The sequence below is a fragment of the Melopsittacus undulatus genome, chromosome 5 (assembly GCF_012275295.1).
Source record: "Melopsittacus undulatus isolate bMelUnd1 chromosome 5, bMelUnd1.mat.Z, whole genome shotgun sequence".
In the NCBI taxonomy this organism is placed as follows: Eukaryota; Metazoa; Chordata; class Aves; order Psittaciformes; family Psittaculidae; genus Melopsittacus; species Melopsittacus undulatus.
The window spans coordinates 35,942,533-35,960,303 of NC_047531.1; the positions used below are offsets into that span (position 1 = coordinate 35,942,533).

General features: G+C 44.5%; 1 protein-coding gene across 1 annotated transcript in view; it reads right to left on the reverse strand.

The window, feature by feature from the left end:
- The window catches only part of OPTN (optineurin), a 35,946-nt gene extending 28,144 nt beyond the window's left edge, over positions 1–7,802 (reverse strand). Inside the window, exon 1 of the mRNA XM_034063014.1 lies at positions 7,793–7,802. The gene's annotated coding sequence lies outside the window, so the exon portion shown is untranslated. The remainder of the gene's footprint in view (positions 1–7,792) is intronic.
- Between the last annotated feature and the right edge of the window lie 9,969 nt (positions 7,803–17,771).

Genomic DNA, 17,771 nt, shown 5'->3' on the forward strand with positions numbered 1-17,771 from the left:
CTTCTTAAAATCCTTCTGTGATTTGTGTTTATTCACCACTCTTTATTAACAAAACCTAAATTCCTTAGTGCTTCTAAAGCTACTTAGGACATGAAACAATGCTTCTGATTTGTTAACTGTTACTATTATCACCAGTGGCATGACTGAAAATCAGTGCATTTAGCTGAAATACACTTAATACGTACACTTATTTTATTTAAGTCAAGTAATTACTGCTACTAATATCTTGTTTAGTTGGGTGCCTCATGTCCATGAAAAGAAAAATTAGTCTTGTTATCATGGCAATGATGTCTATATTTGTTTCAGCTCTAGAGGGACATAGAATCATAGAATAGTTAGGGCTGGAAAGGACCTTAAGATCATCCAGTTCCAACCCCCCTGTCATGGGCAGGGACACCTCACACTAAACAATGACACCCAAGGCTTCATCCAACCTGGCCTTGAACACCACTGGGGATGGAGCATTCACAGCTTCCCTGGGCAACCCATTCCAGTACCTCACCACCCTCACAGTAAAGAATTTCTTCCTTATATCCAGTCTAAACCTCTGCTATTTAAGTTTCAACCCGTTACCCCTTGTTCTATCACTACAGTCCCTAATAAATAGTCCCTCCCCAGCATCCCTGTAGGCCCCCTTCAGATACTGGAAGGCTGCTATGAGGTCTCCATGCAGCCTTCTCTTCTCCAGGCTGAACAGCCCCAATTTTCTCAGCCTGTCTTCATATGGGAGGTGCTCCAGTCCCCTGATCATCCTCGTGGCCTCCTCTGGACTTGTTCCAACAGTTCCATGTCCTTTTTATGTTGAGGACACCAGAACTGCACACAATACTCCAAGTGAGGTCTCATGAGAGCAGAGTAGAAGGACAACATCACCTCCTTCGATATCCTGCCTTAGAAAGTTAAGGATTTTTATGTCAGTCAATTGCCATGTTTTTCATCCACAGAGACTTTGATTTGGATTTTCAAGAACTGGTAATTGAATTAAAGTACCTGTTACTTGCAAGGCCAGTTGACATCGGGCATGTAGCTCATCTCTCTTAGGTATATGTGTGCATGGTGAATTCTCTCAATTTAAGGTTTGTGTATGACAGTGTGGCTGTAATAGTGTTTCCTAACTCCAGCTGTGCAGAGCCTCATGGCATAGCATGGGCTACCTCAATTACTTTGTTTAGGTGCCTTGGCACCTAAGACTACATTGTCATGGAACAAATGTCTTCTCTTTGTCTTCCATGATTCCATGGTGCCTTTAGATGGGATTTCCTTTTCACCCTGAGCTTGGCTCCTGAGATGTGTGACTTGGTTTCCCCACTGAGGGCTGAAGCACAGTGCTGCAGAGAAATGGCAAAGCATTCCTTTCTTGTCCTGGTGCTCTTTCACTGAGAAAATGTATTTTCCCAATACTTACAATCTGGAATTCCCAACCTATGTCAGTATTTCCAGTGAGATAAAAAGTGGTTTGGCATCGTCTACGTTCCTCATATCAGAGCCAGACAGTACAGCAACCATTTATTTTCTCCACAGAAGGACATACCCGGATATTGAAGGGAGAAACATTGGTGCACACAGAAACCTGGTCCAGCTTCCTGGTGAGAGGCAGACTGATACACGCATGTCAGATTCTTTGCTGAATACTGTTTCTGCCTGTCAGCCCTACTGGGGGTGATTCAGACTGGATTTCTCAAGGGATAGCCTGTGGATGCTACAGACATCTCAGGTATCTCCTATTTAATATATTGTCTATCTGTCTTTGGCCTTCAGGTGCTCTAGGCACCAGAGAGCTGTTTGAAGGGCATCCACTTCTGTGCAGTTCAGCATCTCAGTCACAAGTGTGACCCATGAGGCCTGTGAGATGCTAGGATACAAGACAGAGGCATTTTATCGCTTCTGCTAGCCTTTCTGTCTCCTTCCACAATGCTGATATTCTCTTTTCAGCTGGGACCAGATCCAGGTAGGGTTAATGGCTGGAGGCTCAGTAAGCAGACATCCTCAGCCACTCCACTGGAGCCAGACTGTGCTTCCCTGTTAATGGCAAGCCAGGGAGGGGATGGATGCCACAGACAACCACCACTCTAAATCCCTGCTGCTTTCAAAAGTGAGAGCTAGCCAAGGAATGAAGCAGATGAGGGAGCAGACTTTATAATCAGGTTTACAAGTTGATCAATTATTATCATAGCTGCAATGAGCTAGTTACAGAGATGAGAACAAGCTGATGTTATGGAAAGGCAGCTATAAAAAATGTGTTTCCAGACATGCTGAGTTCTTTGAAAACAGAGAAACGACCTATTAAAAGATCTTGTTAACCCATAGGTTGGGTTAAAGCTGATGTTTGCTTTATTCCTCCCCTCTTCTTCACTTACTTGTTCCCTTGCTTTCTTGTCTAAAGAAATATTGTTTTATTTGGGTAGATTATTGGAGAACATAGTGTACAGGAGGTTTACTTCTGTTTGCTCAGCTCCCCTGAGGTGAACAGAGTTGTACAAGACATGATGCAGACCTGAATTGGACCCCAGGCAGCTTCTTTGCGGTCACTCCTGTGGTGCTCACTGTTTCACTTGCAGACATCTCTTTTATCTCTTTCCTTCCTCCCTCACTGCTCAATACTTCTGGCTGGCCATTGGGCAAGAGGATACAAAGGAGAAAGGGGTACCTGGCCTCAACTGTGTGCACTGCAGAGAAAGAGAAGTCAGACTTATATTTGATTGCATTACATCATAGTTTCTGTCTACTAAAAGGAGGTATTTATGCAGAAGACACTGAAAGGGGAAGGAAATGAATGATTTTTGGGGACCTGATCTTGCTGAAGGGTTTGGATACTCATTTAAGATACTGTTGGTTTGACATATTATTTTTACTGTATGCATTAATTAGCGTGGCTCAAATGACAAAGTTCATACACAGGTCTCATTGCTTTGGTTAAGCCTGTTCCCCAGGGAAGGGACCTGAGACAAAACCTGAATCAAGCCCAGTGTCAGATATCACTAAGACCTGGCACCATTGCCAGCAGGGTTTCTGTTTAAGGGATTGCTTCTACTTGCAGTGTTTTCTGCAGTGCATCACTAGAGGATCTGGGCTCCTCCTAATATTGTGGTCAAACCATATTGATCTGTACATGGCCACTTCTGATTTGTGCAAAGATTTTTGTTTCACCTGGTCAATTTTCGTTTATAGGCTGTGCTCTGGGTGGGGTTTTAGTACAAATCTCTTTAAAAGGCCTCCTCAAGGCCAAAGCTGAGCTCTAACACAGCTGCTGTTGGAGTCCCACCTGGGCATGGTGGGTTTGGGCAGTAGTAGTGTATCTCAGAGCAGAGAGACTATATTGGAGGGTACTTTAGGGTCCTGGAGGATTTTGTGTGGGATACCTAAGCTGTGGGGTAATTTAGAGCTGGGGTGGGGAGAGCTCATGAATGTAAATGTCTTAAGAGGTATTTTCTTTGCTTAATTCTTTGGAAGCAAGTGGTCATTTAAGATTTTGGATTGCCTGAGATTGTACCTAGTAAAGTAGATTTTGGGATTGAGGGGAGAAGACCATGTTTGAGAATGAGGGCTGGGCTAATGCATTACTTTGGTTTTGTAACTTGTTTTTCCTGTAAGGATTTCAGTGCAATATTTATGCACCAAATCTCAAAGAGCTTCCTAGATTACAGTCAGCTTATATAAAGGTACCATTTGCCCAAAGCCATTACCCCAAAACACCTAATCCTTGAACTGGGAAGGTAAAAATATGTTGAGTGAAAATAACTAGAGGAATTTGAGAAGGGATAAAGAACTTCTGTGGGAATGACTTTTCACAGGTTAATGTTATTCATGGGCCACTTGGATTTTAGATGACTGAACCGTGTTGGAAGCAGATGCTTTTTCCCCTCGTTGTTCCTTTGCTTGCCACTTCCATTTTCCAGCACTTGTTTGTGACTAAGCTCAGGTAGGTGAAATCAATAGCGCTCCAACATTAATAATTGAACAAAGCAGGTAGCCAGCTGAGTAAACCCCATCTCACTTGAAATCAGAGCAGTTACTTAGCTTGAGCTAACATAGCTGAGAATTAGGTGCAGACTGAGGTGGAAAATGGGATAAAACCACCCAAATAAATAAATAAGAAAAGCCAAACAGCTTGCTCCCCTCTGTGCTATGCTGTCATTGCTCTTACCAAAAGAGCATCAGAAGTAAATAAGGATTCCTCTCTCGAATCATTCAGTATCGGGGTGCAATCAGGCAGAATGGTTTGAAAGCATCATTTGTGGGAATGAACTCTCTAGGGGTCTGAGTGCTATTTCCAGGTTTCATCCTAAAGCTTAAATGATGCACTTATTGAGAGCTGATCATATAAAGTACATGAAGAAGAAAACAGCCAGACAAAGAACAGCTTCTAAGTTAGGGAATGAAAAACAGAAAGGCAATAAACACACTGCTGGAGGCATTTCTGAAGGGCATTTGGATACTCTTGAAACTAGAATATGACATTCCACAACATTGCCTCGCTGAAATCCTGTTGTCTGTGGAGAAGACTGCAATAAACTTCTAACACCCTTGGTGAAATCACACAGTGGTTAAGGGAGAGGGTCTCTTACTCCCAGTTAACCTTTGGGAAGGGGTGCAGTAGGATGGCATGTGAGATTGCCATACCACCCCAGTGGCTTTTGCTGTTTGCAGATGGAAGTTGGTGTATTCTTTGAAAGGGCTGGGTTTGGGAATCTCTAGATCAAAACCACTTATAAATGTTGAGAACAGGGGGCTTCTCTGAGGGATAGTAATGTTTTAATGGGGTAAACTGCCTACTGATAGAATTGTCAGTAAAGGCATAAATCATATTTGAGACATCAGGATATAGCCAGCAAAGAAATCCAGTGAGGATTAATGTCAAGATGTCAGCAATCCAGGAGATACATGATAGCATCACTGTGGAGCCAACAGACACAAAATGCAATGTAAAGATTTCCTTTCTTTCATGGGGTCTCCAGGGATCCTTCTGCAGAGTGTTTAGGAAAAGTGCTCTGAATCCTAAGTAGTATGAGGAAGCAGACAGCCTCATTGAAAAGTGTTTAAATACTTCCAAGGGATGGGAGCATCCACCAGGATGGTGCTCTGGGATGATACTGAACACCCACTGCACCAGCACTTTCGGGTGCTATGTTGTGGACAACCTGTGTAATGCACCAAGGAAAATGATTCCATTGAGAATTGTGTGCCATTTCTATAGGGAAAAAGAATGTCATTTCTACAAGAGAATAAAGAAAACCTCTGTAATGGAGTGTGCAGGAATCCCGCCACTGTGTATCAAAGCTTCCTTTAAAGGGAAAACACAAGCTGCAGTTGTAGACCCAGTTTGTAGTTTGGATGAAGACTGTAAGAGTCAGTTTGCAGCAGGCTCAGCTAATGCTGCATTTCGGCAGGGTGGAGTTTGCAGCCTTTCTCCCAAACAACAGAATAAGATCAAAGCCTTCATTTTCACGGCTTTCAATGGCCTGCAGCACAACAAGAGCTGCAGCACAAAGAGATCGAGGTGTTCAGAAGCCAACAAAAGCTTTGCTGCGCAAGGCCCATCTGTATCTCCTCTCCTAGCCCTGTCTTTCCTCACTGGCTCTCTGTCCAGCAGCTGGCAGCATGTGTGAATCCAGGAACAGCCCTGCAGAGCCAGGGGAAACCCAGGAGGGAATTAATTCATCTTGAGACAGCACAGCCTTAAACAGTCACCAGTGACCTGGAGTTTCTGTACAGAGAGTTCAAGTAATTGTGCTGCCAACTTGCCATCAGGGTTGGGATTTCTTGAACAAGTTTGGGTTTTTGCAATGAGGAGCAGTTTGCCAAATATTGCCTTTAAATATGTCAGTGAAGGAGCAATTACATGGCTCTCCACTGCAGCAAGCACTTCTGGTCTCATGGGCTCTGTCCATCACCCTCTGAGACCAAAGTGGCTCCAGCAGAAAAAAAGTAAAGAAGCTCCAACAATGGACATGAAGGCCAGAGGAAAGAACAGAAGAGTAGACGCTTTTTGTCCCCGATATTCCACTCAGGTGTGTGCAGACTGGAGGTGTACGGCTGGGGTGAAAAATCAGACCATATAAGATGATTCAGCTGATCCCAAGCAAAGGTTAGGGAGGAGGAACTCCTGCCTGAGTAGAGGGAAGCTTCCCAGGGGATTTCCCCTGGCCACCGCTCAAAGCTCGGGCTGCTTTGTGACCTGTGAGGCATTTGTTAGGTTTCAGTTTTATTTTCTTTCTTCCCCCCCCCCCCCCCTTTTTTTTTTTTCTCCCTTTTTTCAGTTCTTATCTGTTTTGTTTCTTAAAGAATGACATCCTGGCCCCTAACATTTCTGGAGGCAACACTCACATTCCTCGCAGCTCTGTGTTAGCAAAAAGACATAAAACGTTTCTCGTAATTACATGTGATTTGATCATTCCAGCATTTCCACCTCTTCCCAGAGGTTTTATTATAATAATTAATTTCTCTGGCACCTCCTTGCAGCTCTAGGCATTTTCCCAAACCTTTAAACACAGTTAGCAGTTCTGAACACTTCACTGCTGTATTTCTTTCCCTCTATTTGCTAGTTATAAATTCTTTGTTTGTAGTCTTTCCTACAACGTGAGTGTTATTCATGTAGTCCCTGTTACTGTAGCATTGTGATACTCCAGGACCTCTGCTTCTCCACACCTCTGTGATCAAAGAAAATGCTGTTATCTCTAGTTACACATGGGAATCTGGGATACAATGGGACTCATGTTTTTAAGGATTTTAAGCCTAGAGTGTCACAGGAGGTCAGTGGCAGAAAAAGGAATTACACTCTGGTGTCCTGATTCCAAGTCCCAACTGAGCCAGCTTGGTTTTACTGTCTTCCAGTGCATTTCTATTGCAACATTCTGCAATTTCCAATCCATGAAGGACTCCTCACTTTCTCAAATGCCTTTAAGGAAAGGTGAACCAAGAGGAAAGTGATTTAAGAACCAACGACTCCTCTCAGGAAATTGTCTTCTAGGTATTCTGGATATTGGATAGAAAAAGATCTTTTGCTAAAGAGAGATCTGAACTCTGATCTCAACTGTGGAGTATTAATCATATCACGTATTCATCATATCCATATATGATAGCACTTGTCTATAGTAAATTTCTTGGATCTCAGGGGCAGAATGTATGAGAGGTGATCTCAAATAATGTTGGGTTTCGACAACTAAACAAACTCATTAAAAACCTCAGTTTCAGCCTCCTGCTGATTTCAGTGAGGGCTGGTAGATTATTCAAGCACAATCCATCAGAACTCTTGGTATGATTCAGTGTGATCCATCAATCATCACACAACAGGCAGAGCTGTACATTAGCTTGAACTTCTGCATGTCCCCAGGCACAGCCATGCACTACGGTGGTGGAATTCACTCTAGCTCTGTCATTACCAGTTAATTGCATAGGCTGCAAAAATGTCATAAATTCTGATGTTTCATCTCTTTAAACCCAACCCCAAGTAACCCTCCTGCCACAACTCACAAGACCCACAGGTATCCTCAATCTAGAGTCAAGCCACCCATGGCTTGTTTGCTGGAATGGGAATTGGAGCCCCAGAAGCAAAGCTGCTGATAGGGATGCTGAAATCCTGCCCTTTGTCAGACAGAAGCTGAGCCAAAAGTCATGTTTCAGCCTATGCAGAACTTGGCCAAACCTTCTTATTAATTTGGCTTCCAACACAAGCGGCACAGCATTGAAATGCAAAACTGCCTTGGTGGGTAAACTGGTTTCCGTGTCCTGTCAGGTTATAGCCAAATAGGATTAAAGCTGTTTTCCACCTGAACATGAGGAAAAGCTTACTTACCTTGAGGACAGCTGAGCATTGGAATAGGTTGCCCAGAGACGTTGTGGAGTCTCCTTTCCTGGAAGTGTTTAAGAGCTGCCTGAACACAATCCTAAGCAATGCCGTAGGTGATCCTGCTTGAGCAGGCAGACTGGGTGACTTCCAGTTGTCCCTTCCAACCTCAACCATTATGTGCTTCAGTGACTCAGTGTTTCTGTCCTGGTGTGGGCAGGATGTCAGAGTGACAGCTGGATCTCCAGGCTCAGCACGGTGAGTCTTGGGGTGGTTCAGGGTGAGAAAGTGGTGAGCAGTCCATTGGGCTCTCCTGGCCCATCAGGTTGTGCTCCCAAGACAGTCACAGGAGAAGAGTGGTCACCAAGTCCATCAAGCCTGGAAAGAGCAACTTGTCAGGCTTAGACAGTGTGGCTGGTGATGCCCGACGGCATCCTAATTATTTCATTTTATTTACTGCAAATGTAGTTTCACCAATGAACTTCAAACAAACAAACAAAGACTAAAAAAAGAGGACTTTAAAGCATTTAACTTACACTACTGAAGATATATGTCTGCATCAGTCTGTGTCAGCCAAGACATATTCAGCAAACCTTATCTCTGCAGGGGAAAGCCTGATAAAGGTCTTATTGCCTGAGAAACGCACAGCCCTTGGGACTGCAGTGGCAAAAGCAATTTCCTTCTTTACAATGGAGCCTTAACTAAAACCTCTCCTGCTTAATGAGAGCATGAATGATTAAGGGACAAGGGTAGGGGTGTGGAGTTGCAGGCAGCCAGGGTCTGCATGAGGTGCCTGGGGGCAAGCAGAGCCCCAGGCAGGGCAGGGGCTGTCTGTGCTATATCCCTGCGGTGTGTGGGGTCCTGCATGCTCCTGATGTGGGTGGCTCACCTTCCTTACACCCATCTCGGGGCAGCCCTTGGCTCCAGACTTCCCTGGTGCTGTCAGTCCTCCTGGGGTGTAACCAGGGCATCTCCAAAGATGGGCATCTCCAAAGATGGGCCCCACCAAAGGTGATCTCAGCCACCACAGCCGCCTAAGATCATTGCAGCAACGTCTGTCCGCTTGTTGCCGAAGCGTTTGGGGATGGAAGTGAATGGATTGTGAAGTGTTTTAACAACAGTGTTTTTGTTTCAACTAAAAGAGCCAAGTTTAATGCAGGATACAAAGCTGACCCAGGGGTGAAAGACATCACTGAGCATCCTCAGAGGCTGCCCTCCCACCCCTGAGCCAAAGCCAGCAAACCTTCAATGCATTAGCAATTAAAAGAGAGGGACAGAGCAAAAAAATCTCCTCACAGATTGTTCTAGGGAGGGCATAAAGCAGCAGAAGCAGCAAAGGGTGGTTAATGTAGATTTTGCAGCAGATACTGGTACAGGACAATTTTCCCTTTTCCTTTCTGGTTTAGAAATAAGACTTTACTGACACAGAGATAGTCCTGGAAGAGCTAATGAAGCACAAAGCTGAGTGAAAGAAATCATGTGCAGGGAGCTCTTCGCAGCAACTTTTTTCTCCTTGTGTTTTTTACCCATTAAATAAAGAGGAGTTAACACCTGTGCCTGCTTCACCAAGCCATTTTTCAAGTTTGCAGTTGTTCTCAGGGGAATCAAAGTGACAGATTTATGCAAAGCTGCAGTTTGGATCTTTTCTTGCCCTGGAGCAAGGCTTTTATCCGACGCTTTTCTTCTCCCCCTTCACGAGGGGATGGTGAAGAGGGGGAATGCTTCACACTTGAAAATAGCAAAGGAAAAAATACCTTTCACAGCTGTTCCTAGCAGCTGGGATGTATTTAATCCGAGCTAGAGATTAACATGCATCTCTGTGAAAGAGATGTTCTCCTTCTCACTGTGGGTGTGTTATCACCGGTAGACGCTCCTAAGTGTTTCAGACTCCTGCAAAGACCTCAGGCTATGCCTGTACCCAGCTCAAGCCTCTGCAGAGCAGGGTGTTTAGCAGGGTGTCTGCAGAACACAACTCTTTTCTTACCACTGCATTGGAGATGGGAAGGTCAGAAAAGGTCTTTGCTGCTGTCTCCACAAATGCTACATGAACAGAAACACAAATGAGTAATAGTAAATCTTCAGTAGCACAAGAATGTCTGCTGTCTTCTAAGCCAGAGTGCTGAGCCCTGAGCAAGAGGACTTGGCCCTCCTGGAAACCAGTTATGTTTTACCATCACTGCTTAGTGTGAAAGCATCCTGAAGTCCCCTGTCCTTGAGTCATTAAGGATTTGAGAGGCAGGACTTATGTTAATGGATGTGAATTCACAATCCCATTATGTAGTAAGAAGCTGGTACCTATGTGACCTACCAGCTTGTTTCTTTGGTCCTCAGATCCTTCCAATCAACCTCCTTCTTTATCCCCACCTTTCAGCCATATATGAAGGTCTTGCCCTTACTTTTAGGAACAGTCTTCAACACAAGCAAAACAAGACATTACTCTTTAGCTTTCCCTGGTGAAGAAACCATTGAAACCCTTTTCCATAGAAATCTACCCAAGATAAACATGCAAAATGGGATGTTTGAGCCCAAACACTTAATTCAATCCAAGAAGGACCCAGGCAATATAATTCAGCAAATCATTTGCTTTGGCTGCTGCTGCTGGATTTTATAGCATTCACTGGCTCCAGCGCCCTAAAGTGGTGGCTAGGGGACAGCTATCCAGTCATTGACACATGGCCTTGTGCTAGGTACTGTGTGTGTCAATGCACTGACCTACGGCACAGCAGCATAGCAGTCAGCCTCTCCCAGTGACTTATCAGCAAGCTGCACAGATGCATTTAACTTAGCAAAGGCAGGTGCAGAGCTAGAGCTGTTTCCTCCCTGGCAATGCTGATGGTGTGTCTTCTTCAGCCTTGAGAAGAGAGAGACCTCAGAGCAGCTTCTGATATCTGAAGGAGGCTACAAGGATGCTGGAGAGGGACTCTTCATCAGAGGCTGTAGTGATAGGACAAGGGGTGATGGGCTTAAACTTAAACAGGGGAAGTGCAGGTTCAGTATAAGGAAGAAGTTCTTTACTGTGATGGTGGTGAGGCACTGGAACGGGTTGCCCAAATAAGTGGTAAATGCTCCATCCATGGCAGTGTTCAAGGTCAGGTTGGACAGAGCCTTGGGTTGCATGTTTTAGTGTGAGGCATTCCTGCCCATGGCAAGAGAGAGTTGGAACTGGACGATTCTAAGGTCCTTTCCAGCCCTAACCATTTTATGTTTCTATGTGGGAGCACCTCATTGACAAGGAAGTCAGGAGCAGAACTAAATGACCAAGAGTTACCCATCAGCAGCATGTCCCTCATCACCAGTGATGAAATCACTTGTGGCATTCCTAACCCAACTCCTGGGGTAAGAAGTTCCAGACTGAGGAGGACAGTTTTGCTCAGCAGCAAGCCAGCAGATTGCCATGAGAGCAGGGAGCAATCTCCAGTGAGGGAGCTGGAGCAGAGCCCATTTCACTACCTTGGCCACGTGCCTGGGTTAACTCACTGGGTTAAGTGTTGCTGAGGGCAGTTTCTAAATCCAAATAAACCTCCTGCACAATGCAGGGGGAGACGTGCTTTCATGTTATCAGCTGCTCTGGGAACAGAGAGACTGTATCAAAGACCTGGAAAGCCCTGTTAAAAGGGATACCAGAGAAGAACAAGACCTGCTCAAGGCAGAAACATACAGAACCCATATGCTAACGGAGGGGGGCCTTTAGCCATTTAGTGAGGTTTGTCTAGATGGTTTGACAGTATTTCGGTAGCAGCTAAAGAGAAACTTGCTGCCTGGTGGCAAAAGCTGGTTTTGCAGAAGGGCTGGCAGCTCCTGTGGGGAAACACAGGTGTCTCTGATGCTGTTTGTATTGAAAGCACCCAGTCAGTGGCCACATTAAAAATAAGGCAGGATTCTAGTTGCTCTTTTTCCCCTTTCTGGTCCCTATTTCTATAGTTTTACCATATGATGTTCAGTATTATATTCTTAATTCCTTCATCCCCTCCTTCTTTGCCTAAAATTTTCCTTGACCAGCTGCTTCCTTCACTGCCCATTCCCTCCCGTCCTATGTATTTTCCTGCTTTTCCTTCCTTTTCCTTTACCCCACTGTTTCTAGCTTTCTTTGGGGGCTCTCCATCCCTATGTTTCTCTCAGCCCTCATGTTATTTCCTATTCCTTTCATCTGTGGGATTTCATGGGGTCCAGGGCACTTCTCACCCCTGTATTAGTTTACAGTTATCTACCACTCAGTAATCTGTACTGCCTTTCTCCTCTTTTCCACAAGTCTCCCCCTCCAGATGTGCTTGCACATCTGTGTAGAAGGTACACATACATCCTAAAGCCAGGAGGCTGGAGACAAACCCAGTTCAGGGAATTGCCAGCTTCAATGGGACTTCCTCCTCTAAATCCAAAGCTTCTTGGGTGTTGGATGAGACATGGATGGCAGCAGTTGTGTTCCTTACCACAACCCTGGAAAAAAGTCACTCCACTGATTTGAAAGAATGTGCTGAAAATTAAGCATGTGTTGTCCTACAATGGAAAACACTGTAAGTTAAAATGCTTTAAATTGCATAAAGGTGTTTTGTAAGAACTGTCATATACCATGAGACAATTTTACTGGAAAGAACATCCACAATGAGAAACAAATCACACTGACCTTTGCTATAGGGCGTAAAAGCAGGTTTCTTTGGAGTTATGGAGACTCATTTGCCCTCCAGCAGTGGAAGAATTAAGATGTTATGTTTAACATAAACAAGAGAGGTTTAATCCCAAATCCTCATGTGAGAGCACTTTGTGTTCTCTTAAAACTCCAGTAATTCCCTAAGCAAGATGGACAGTTCGGTTATTTTAGACTCAGAGAGAGCAGGGGAGGGACAGAAGGGACATCAAAAGGAATTAACTCATCAAAGTAAGAACCCAGTTGTGAAAACTGAGCAGAGTGTGAGTTCAATTGCATTAACTATACATGGTGCCAAGATCACTCATTATAAAATGCCTTTCTCCTCTTTGCTTTTTAACAAGGCAGAATGCAAGAAGAAAGGTTGGTCTGATGGGACCACTGCAAGCCAGGGTTGTGCAACCTCCTGAACACACACACACACCCATTCCTGCTCAGTCAGTAATCATAGAATCATGGAATGGTTTGCATTGGGAAGGACCTTCAGATCATGCAGTTCCAACCCCCTGTCATGGGCAGGGACACTTCACACTAGACCATGTAATACTCTGAAAGTAATGATTCTCATTACCATATGGGCTCTACACAAGATCCTTTGAGGTCAGATGCTGGTTTCTGAGGGATGAAGGAAAGAAAAGGTGGTTCCTGTGGGCTGGAAGGCTGCACAGGAATGTTGTCTCTGATGACCTGCCTCTGCTGAGTCTAATTGCACATCATCTCTGCATTCAGCAAAAACAGAGTGGGCTTTGGTGTGGGAGCATCTTGGTCCTTTTGAAGGGCAACCTGTTCCCCAGCTCAGGTTTCTCCTGCTGCTCTTCTGCCTGGGGCTCAGAGAGAAGTCAGCCCTGCTGTTATCATTCAGCAGCATTGAATTCACTTCAGAAGAAGACAGTGTCAAACATGTTACCTCCAGCTGTGATTCAAAAGTTAAACCAGATTCAACCCTTTGAAAACATAGGAGGGAGAGGGTATAAATCCAGAGAACTTGAACTGCTGAACCAAAGACAAGACATTTCACATATCCATCTTTTTATTTCTAGACAAGAAGCCAAAATCCTGCAGTATCACTGCTTCATTAGGACTTGGACACGTACAGCATCCCTTTCATCATTGCTCTCTTGTGATCCTGCAGCTGGAGAGACCCAGTGTGAGTGACCAGGTGGTGGAGGGATGATTGTTGTGGCCCAAAACCAGGCCAGAATTGCCCTCACTTGACTGAACTACAATTGAAGTGTATTTTGCCAATACAATTAATCTTCAGAATGAACTGGAACACGTTGCCCAGGGAGGTTGTGGAGTCTCCTATGTTGGAGTTATTCAAGGCCCGCCTGGACATATTCCTGTGTGATGTACTCTAGGTTACCCTGCTCTTGCAGGGGGGTTGGACTAGATGATCTTTTGAGGTCCCTTCCAACCCTCGGGATTCTGTGATTCAGAAGTGACCAGTGAAAACAGCTGCATACTTGTGTAATGATGCTGGCCACCAGGATAAATGTGTTTCTTGGCTAAAGGAGCAGAAAACCAAATAGATATGGTGGTGCTGTCCTTTTCATGGCTTTTTGGAGACCAAGCTCTGCAATCCGGACCTCATCTCTGGTCCCTGCAGGAGAAAAGGATGTTGAAAATCTGGAGCAATCAAGATACAGCAGTGAGTGATAGCGTGGTCATTTTGCCACCAAGAGAAAATGCATTCAATTTATTCAAGGGAGTGCTTGGTTGTTGGATTATAAATGCCAAAACTGGGTGAGGATTTCTAGTAAGAGGGTTCTTTTATTCTTCACATAGCAGACAACAGCCCAACGTGATCCCATGTTGGGCAGCTAAAGCCAGGCAAATCCAGAATGGGAAAAACCATCATATTTTAGCATTGAAACAGCTCACCAAAGGATGAACTTGCTTTTCCCCCATCTGAGATTTTAAAGTGAGGGTTGGATGTCTTTCTTTCTCTTTCTTCTTATAAATTCAGTTATGATCTTGAAGTCCCTGGGTGAAATTTTCTAGGCAGCATGGTCAGATTAATCTTTCTTACTGATCCCTCTGCATTTAAAACCTCATATTTATAAGAAGTGGCTTTACCTGGACCAGGGTTCACCCCAGGGACAAGGGAATTAGACATCTTTATTCATTCCTCCACAGCTGTGGGAATGATGTGTTTAGCTATTTTTCCCATCACCAGTTGTGTCAGTGGTATGTGTTATGCAGATGTGTGTCTACTGGGAGCTATGCTCAGACAGCACATTTCACATTGATTTATGAACAGACTTCTGAGCGCAGCAGCTTCTGGCCTCTGCTGACTTGGGCTGGAATCAGCTTGCACGTTTGTTGCTATTCTTATTCTTGGACCTGCAGTCATGGCTCAAGAACCAGATGCTGCAGAAATGCCGAGCCAAGGAGGTCCTTGCCTCAGAGCTGTGTTGCAAGAGCTTGGCATGAAGCAAGGGGTGAGTGTAGGTAGCCACAGGGAAAAGATGGGTAGTGAATGTGATCAGCAGTGATGAGCTGTAGAAACTGTGTGTAGCAACAAGTTGAGTATTCAGCGGTGGGCTGAGGCTGGGTTTGCCCATGAAAAGATGGTGTAAGACCCAAGACATGAGAGGAAAAAGCCTGCACAGCATCTTTATTGTGTGAGTGGTAGGAAAGGCACATCTGGGAGTAGCTACATGGGAAGTGTCTACACACAGGAAAGTCTATGTTGAGGATATCATCCAGGTTGTAAGCCCAAGTGATGGATAAGAGGAGGTGACAGTACCAGTGATTAAGAAAGGGAAAAAGGGTCATTTGGAGTGAGAATAACATTTCCCCTTCAGCTATGATGGCCCTGAGACAAAGATGTCCTCAGGTGCCAGGGAGCCAGGCTGAGACAGGAGTTTTGGTAGGAGGACACAGTTAACAGGACATACATCCATATCCAAATAAAACTGCATTTACATGGGTGAAATTTGCTCAGAGAACAAGGCAGAGGCAGATGTGAGCAGGGCCCTGTGGGCACAGTGAGAGCAGGATGGGGAAGATGGACAGTGGGGATGGGTAAAGGCTGAAGGGACCAAGAAAGGGCAGAAAGATGCAATGAAGGTGTAGGAAAAGATCTCCATCCATACTAACTCTTTGATCTTTCTACTTACTTTTTCATTCAGATTCTAAATGATATTACAGAAAGTCTTTTAACTGCCATTCATCCAGTAAATCTTTGCAAACTCTTTGAGATAGCAGTGTACTCCCGGCTGATCCCCAAAGACAGATCCTGTTTCTTCATGGTCATAAGTACTCTTCAAAAGAACAAACCATACAGAACTACAAGAAACTTCGGCCAGGGAATATGATTGTTTTTAAATAGGAATCACCCAGCCCAGATATTAGTACAAAAATAGTTAAATATGATGGACCAAATGTCAAACCATGAGAAGAGAGACTCACATTAGAGAAGCATGGACAGAAGGAGCTAATGAAAACATCTCTTCCTGTGGGGACACTAACACAGCCGAATATTCATATTTGTAGGTTACCCAGTTTAAAGAGCGGTGGGAAAGAAATCTGGGTTTGATATTTTGTACCCTGGACTACAAAGGAATCACTGTGGATATATATAAAATACAGCTGGGCTGAGGTTTCAGATCACCTACATGCATTAGAAAGGCAGCCAGACTCGGAGCACAGTGCTCTCGTTTGATACCTGAACTAATGCTCAACTCTGTCAATGCTTTAAAGGCAAAGAGAGAGGCAGAGCAGAGCTATGTTTTATTAAAAGGCTAAATCACCTGCATCACCACAGAAACAGTAGAGAAAATGACATAGCCTGGAGGGAGAAACCTTTGGTTTAAGTATCGGTAAAGATGAGTGGAAGAGAAAGAAGAGCTCCTGCCTGCGAAAGCCATAGCCCTGTCTCAAAGTCTACAAGGCTATCTAAACTGAGGAAGTGAATGAAGAACTGTGGCACATGCATGAGTGGCTGAAAGCACAGCCTGAGCAGTAATTGCCTCTATTGGTGCTCCTCTGATTAGCTGGTTTTGGCTACAGCACTCATCAGGCCCACGCTGAGTTCACAGCACTAAAGTATTCATGCTGCACTAGAGAACATCTCAGATCAGCTGGTGGGTCCCTGCTGAGAAACAGCAAACACAGTTCTGAAGGGTGGGGTCTCCAGGGAAGGGTTTTAAATCTTTATTTCATGTCACTAATTCCTTGTTATTCAAGGCTGGAAGAGAAAGGACTCCTGGAACAGATTCAGATGCTCCCACTACTTTTCACTACCGCAAAGATGAAGGAAGAGAGAAGAAAACCAATAGTGCTTCTGTGGAGAGAAATTTAGGAACAAAATCACTTTGATCACTGTGATGTGAATGTAGACAGCTCTAATTCTTTGCTAAAATACTGATCTGAAAGTTGTAATGAACTCAAACAGCCCAAGGGACCAGCTTGTCACAATGGAAAGGGAAGGTTCCACACCAATGAATCTCTGGAGAGCCTCCCAACAGGGGATGTTTCCGCTGGGGACATCTGGCAGAGGGCACAGGAGAAGATGAGCCATCCCAAGCCCTTACAGTGACACTGGGCATAGCACCAGCAAACATGAATGGAAGAGAACAAGGGAACTGGGCACTTTCAAGTGAGAGGTATGTGGAGACTTGCTTACTTATAGCATCTCCTTCAGCGTTATGGCCAAGACCTCCTTGCAGCTCATTCAGCTCTGAAGTCAGCTCCATGGACACCTGCTGTACCTTCAAAATGCCTACAAACCCACTCTGCAGAATGATAGAGAAATCCACAGAACATCAGTTACTGCTTCCACACTCTGGTGATCACCACCAAAAAGTGAATTGGAGAGCATCAGCCAGGACCAGCATACACAATGCTGCTGTGTTTCCTGAGGTGCCTCGCTGATTCAAACACTCTCGTCAAATATAAGCAGTATAATGTAGACTATTAGAGGTGGCATTAAGGAAAGACACATCCATATTTTGGGTGTGAGCTGCTCATGTGTCTCCCTTTCTCACCCTGTTCTTCCTAGCTGTTATGTGGTGGAATCACCAAAATGTGAGAAATAGCAGAACAGATCATATGAGGTATTTCCAAAGTGGTTTGAGAACAGTTGACCATTATTCACTTGCAACATGCAGTAAACAGAAATGAAGCTTAAATATGAGGCTCTTCTACCCAGAAGATATCAATCTTGTATGTATACACAGAAGAAACAGCGATTGCTGTTTCACACAAGCTAAGAGTTTGGTTCTCAGGATAAAACCAACCAATCTATGGTTACAGACATCAGATTCTTGGGCTCCATCTCCTCAGCAGCAGTGCTGGAGTAATAACACACCTGTATATTGCTGCCCACACCTAACACAAAAT